This window comes from Acanthaster planci, linkage group LG17, assembly GCF_054643075.1.
Source record: "Acanthaster planci isolate LZ-2023a linkage group LG17, COTS_SCS, whole genome shotgun sequence".
Classification (NCBI taxonomy): domain Eukaryota; kingdom Metazoa; phylum Echinodermata; class Asteroidea; order Valvatida; family Acanthasteridae; genus Acanthaster; species Acanthaster planci.
Window position 1 is genome coordinate 3685465 of NC_141793.1, and position 5979 is coordinate 3691443.

The window sequence follows — 5979 nt, forward strand, 5'->3', positions numbered from 1 at the left end:
TGTACCGACTGACTGACAGATTGTGCCAGCCAAGTCATGTCACCTATAGGTATCAAACATGAACAAACATGGCATCCTTCCATAGCAAAATGTGTCGTAACTGTTGTTTACCAAGCCGATTTTCGCTCTACACATACTGCTGAGCTCATCAGTAGTCTAAGTACTTTATCGACCGTCGGCTTTATTATTGGTAATTGCTGTGGGCTTTCAAGACGAAAATGTGACTGAGTGACTACCAGAACTTGCTTGTTGACTGCCAGGGTGCGGCTTGGCTTTGCTGTGTGCTGTGGCAGTGACAATGACTGTATCATACATCCATGCGTGGACAGAGACAAACTCATGCATCATGGGTTGTAAATCCCACACCTTTGTGTCTCACCATACTGCCTCTTCGGCTCCTTCAACAATCCTCCCTGAACTTTTACTTTCAAGCTGGAAAACGTTGAGTTTTGGGGATGACTGACGATGAAATCACATGTACACGTACACAAAGAAAGAACATCTCATATCATTTCATATCTTACACTCGTCACATCACATTATGTTCTACATGTGCAGTGTAAAAGTTTTATTAAAAACAAGCAGTTTAAAATGTTGTTTGATAAACAAGAGCTACGACGTGTCAGTAAAGTACTGCACAGGAGCATGAGCACTTGAGCATGTGTCAAGAATCAAAAATTTTTTTTCAATATTTTGAAAACTATATAACAAATTTCAAAAATACTGTGACTCACAATTGCACCCTTTGCCCTCAAGGGAGGCACGTCTCATTTTCCATTTTGAAATTCAAATGAACATTAATTCCAGTCTCAAAATGGTATCTGCAATGCAACTTTGAAAATACAAACCTCCAAAATTCACCTTTACATCTAAAGTCAATCAACTTGTCAATTTTTGTTTCATTATTTTAAAGGGTATTATCCTGCCTTTGATTTTTATGCTAGTGAAATGTTCACGTTCATGAGCAAAACTGTGATGTCATCCCAGGTAGAGAATCTCCATGTTGCATTGGTTTGTACACAAAAACTTGCTGAATTTTAAAAGATTCTGCTGGCCGCAGTTTTTTTTCTTGGTTGATTCATTGCTGTTTGTGTAAATGGCAGCAAACAACCCTTTCACAGAAATGTTTTCATGAGTTCATTTTGGGTTCAATTCGAACAGAAAAACCTATGCCCTGAAACATGTCTTCCCTAGATGACATCACAGCAACAGCGCCCTCAGTCGTCCAGGCAAGCAAGACCAATGTTTAATGTTTTAAAAATTGCACTTTTCAATGCATTTAGCCAAAATGGGATGCCACATAAACTTTCATGCATTCAATGAGCGCCCAAAAAAAATGCAGAAAAAATGGGTCTAAGAAAAACTCACTGCTGCTACACTTTAACTGTAAATGTTCCTTCATATTCATGGTACAAGGGATCCTTGACAATCTCATGCTAAAAACTGCTGCATCTCATTTGAGACTGTACATCCATCCTCTATAAATAAATTATCCACCATCAGTCTTGCTGAGACTTCTGCTGACACAAATCCTTGGTTTTAATCGACAGTAGAGCTCACTGATGCATGTACCCAACAAATGTGAAGGGTGGATCCAGTCCATTAAGGCTTTGTCACAAATGGTTGAGGTGGGTGCTTGAATTCTGCCTGTACTTTTCATTGCAGCAACATTGGCTGTGAAGCTGTGATAATAACAATGAAAATACTTGAGCATTTACCAGCACTGGTTGAAGAGGTCATCTCCAGAAGGAATTCTGACAGCAAACACTTCACATGGACCACAAGAAGCACATCTCTTCCTTCCATCGAGTTATCAGCGTCTGATATTTCTATCACACTCAATGAAGCAATCGTCGTAACCGTTCTCAAGCCGAGTTCTGTGGTCCCTATAAAAGTGGGAACAGGCCTCTACACCTCATCAGTCCAATCTTGCCTGTCATGGAAGTTGTGGGGGCACTCATGCTACGAGCCAGCTACAAGTAGTTGGCTTGTCAGGCAGCGTGAGGCAAATTCCATCGTCATGCAAAAAAAGTGAGTTCACGATGCAGGTGGCCCAGAGGAAGAGTACTACAAGTGTTCTATTAAAACTGAATGTAATGACCACAAAACGCAAGGACCCAGGGTGTGTGAAGGACAAGGGGGGAGGCTGAGTGGTTTGGACACCAGACACCAAATCAACTGAACACCTGACGGAAACAACCCTGTATTGTTGCAAATTCTACTTACACGGAGCAATGAAGCCTGCACGGCAATAGATGTGACAAGAGCAGACAAGCTGTGTGTGTCCATAACCCATGCAGTGCCGGTATTTCCTACGCTCAAGACCCTTCACAACTCCTTTGCTACAAACTTGAATGGATAGCTTCCCAAAGCAGTAAAGGCATGTTCTAGCCAAAGGACAACAAAATGAGGAAAACAATGAAATCAAATGATATTTCTCTATCACGTGCCTAAACTTTCCTGAATGATACACGTAAAATAAAATCATTGCTCGTGTTGACAAAAGTGATGAAAGTGAGAAGTTACTGTATTGACTGGATGTTTTCTTTGTTGTTTCAATCAAACTGCTTATCTGGAGACTTGTTCGACCACACATGCCAAGATATTTGAATGTTCAATTATTTGATTTGACACAGACCTACTTTTGTGCTTGAAATTAACCTTAACAGTTCTCAATTCTTCACCTGTTGGAGGACTGAGGACTGTTAGGGTTAATGCAGATATACTGAAGAGACAACACCTTCAAGGATACATCTGAAGAAATAGCTGAAGCGGTAATACCTTATGCTTCTCGTCAACTTCAGTCAGTCTTTAAAGGTGCAAACCCTTCAGCGTATTGATGCTTCACAAGCAGATCAATGTTACTGTACACTCTTAACATTAATGCAGACTATGCACAAATAGCTGAAATCTTCCTTTCTTTATAATTCGTCAAGATTCCAACACGTGTGTTTTTGCAATGCTATATAGATATTTTGACAGATTTGGCCGAGCCAACTACACTGACTATTCATCTGTTCATAATCTTTTTGTAACCTTCTATACTTGTCAATGACAGATTTAACTCCATCCCTGCTCATACCTGCAAATGGCTGCAACTTTTAGTCATGACTAAATGAGGTTACGGTTAACACAATGCGTTTCAACTGCATTCACCACAACAGAGTGACAACAGTGATGCCACTGTACATGTACAACAGTGACACCGCCATTCTCATTCTCGGACTTTACAATGCACACAAGATACAAATGTAAAATCTTTGTTGGAGGTACAAGGCTGCTAACAAAATGCATAACCTTTAACACCCAGCTGATCCCTGGATTTACACTGGCTGTAAAGTGCACACTCAATTCTACCAGAACTATGCCGGACAGAGCCCATTATCCGTGTAAAACGATACATACATTATTAACTACGTATTAAGTGCTTTTCAATAAATGAATTACGGTACACAGTAGTGTCAAGGGGGGGGGCTGTAAAGAAAAACACTGCTCCGACCACTCCCTACACTGCGGGCGCCAGGCTCATTTCTGCTGAGAGGTCTGACACTCAACACTCTGTCTGTGCACATGTATGTGGAGAGAAAGAAACTCATCTTTGCATCAAGTTATCAGAGTCTGACATCTGTATCACACTGACTGAGCGGACCAGTGACTTTCTGTAAAATACTCCTTGATCTTGTACTATATTAAGCAGCACCAAAGACGGTTTCCAATGTTCAACAGAGCCTGTAGCTCATCTGTAAGCATCTATTACACTGATACAGGCTATGTCTTGGCAAACCTGTGGTATTTTGAGTGCCTCTGGTCAGGTCAGACCTAACTCAAGATACAGGCAGTTAGTCCACAATCACTGTCATTCAGGTATTTTCTTCTCCCACTCCAACTGTGAGTGACTGAAACAAGATGTGCTTGTTCAAAGTTCTTCTTCTGAGCTCTGTGTTGACGGCAGTAGTGGGCACAGACACCTGCCCATCATCAGCTGTTAAATATTGCCCACCGTCGTGGCAGTTATGGGGACACTCTTGCTATCGGTTCACCAATGAGTCAGCTGACTGGGATCAGTCCAAGTTGGCTTGTCAAACCATGGGAGGCAAGATGGCTGTTCCATATTCATGGGAGGAAAATAAGTTTATGACCCAGATGGCCCAAAGGGAGAATATGGGCTATTTCTGGATTGGATGGAACGATCTTGCGAGAGAAGGAACCTGGGCGTGCGAAGGTCGAATGGAGGCAAAACCATTCTTCAACTGGGGGCCTGGTCAACCAGACAACCCAACAAATGAACTCTGTCTTGGATTAAAGTCCTCACTGGCAGAGAATGGCAATTTGCATGATGTAACGTGTAACAGCAGAGCAGCAGCTCTCTGTACCAGTCATTATACTGGTACAAGTACGAGTTGTTCTTACTACACTCAATCCCATCACTACTGCTTGACATCAGACATCCATGAACAACCTCTCAACTCCTGCCTTCTTGATCATGTCATCAAGGAGCTTGTTAGCAAGAGCGACCCCTGGTGTGCCTTAGCCTGCATGAAGGAGCCCGCCTGTCGCTCCTTCAACATCAAGCACAACGATCACGGACAGAAAATTTGTCAACTCAACAATGCAACTCACAGCGATGACCAGCCAAAGTTTCAAGATGTTGGCACTCTCTGCATTTATGCTGAAGAATGTGTCATCTAACACAGGCAAGATTTTCTTTCCTGCTTTTCTGTCCTGGGAAGCCAGATCTATCATATCCTATCATATTCAAAGCAAATTAGTGAGCTAACTTCATTTCTACTTCGAAAACAAATGTACATACATGTACATGTAGATACATATACATGTAGATACATGTACATGTGCATGGAAAAAGTATACAAGCTGGAAGCCACACTTTCTACAGTTGAATCCTATTAAATGTTTATCACTTAAGAGTGTAATTTGTAACCATATCAGTAAATTTCGCCCTGATTTATTTCACTGATTTCCATGTCCAAGTGTTCGGCACAGCCCTGGCACCACTCTCATAGGCTCTTCTCATGCATGCATTCTCAAACTGGAGGTGCACGTCCAACTCGGCAAGTTAGCCCTCCTCCCTCCCCGTTTTTTGATGGAAGAGCCACCGCTTCAGTTTATGCTTGTCTACAGCCTTCAGACAAGCACGATACTGCAGCAGTTATGGCGTCCAATTCTGATAACCAATTACAGCAAATGTCGTTGTGTCTGAAAGCCAATGAATAAGAATGGTTGAGTCTTACATGGCCAGTAGGAAATATGAAATCTTTATTAACATTCCCCAATTATCACGATGTACTATTTCACAGATAGGCTTAAAGAATAGAATTGGAATTTCAGTCATACCTTTTTCCTGAAATGGCCCATTCCATTAATGAGCCTATTCAGCTGTGTGAGTAGTTGAATAGACCCTGGAATTGAGAAGCTGTAATGTGACTATAACTAGTGCTCTAGTATTTGCCATCAACACAACTTTTACTTGGTAATGTCCACCCATACAATTTGGCTGAAATATGCAGGAATTAATGTCCAATGCAATAAAATTTTCAATGTTCCTGACCTTCTACAGGGATTCCCCTGACAACTTGTTTATCTCTATCAAAGCCACATCTCCCAGTGGCAACTTACTTAAGTACAATCCACGCCACTGCTCCAGAATCAAAAGGCTTAGTTTTTCAACACCTCTACCTCAACCATTATGCCCCTTTTGTCTGTCATCTCCAATTGGCTTTTGCTTACAGCACCATATATATTGATTTTCATCTTTTCCAATGTCAATGCAGTTCGTCATTACTATAGGTGGAGTAATTACGGAGGAGGGGCTGGTGGCTTATCTGTATGCATTACTACACAAATAAAATACCTCTGTGTTTTCACATACGGTGCAAGTACGCTACCATGGTCCTGCAATGTACGCGACTACACCAGTATAAGATACGTAAGTCAACAAACCTGTGGCTTCAACTCCGCAAC

General features: G+C 41.6%; 1 protein-coding gene across 2 annotated transcripts in view; it reads right to left on the bottom strand.

Moving 5' to 3' along the window:
- LOC110979336 (putative serine carboxypeptidase CPVL) overlaps nucleotides 1-5979 on the bottom strand; it is a 62904-nt gene that overhangs the window by 26761 nt on the left and 30164 nt on the right. The window lies entirely within an intron of this gene.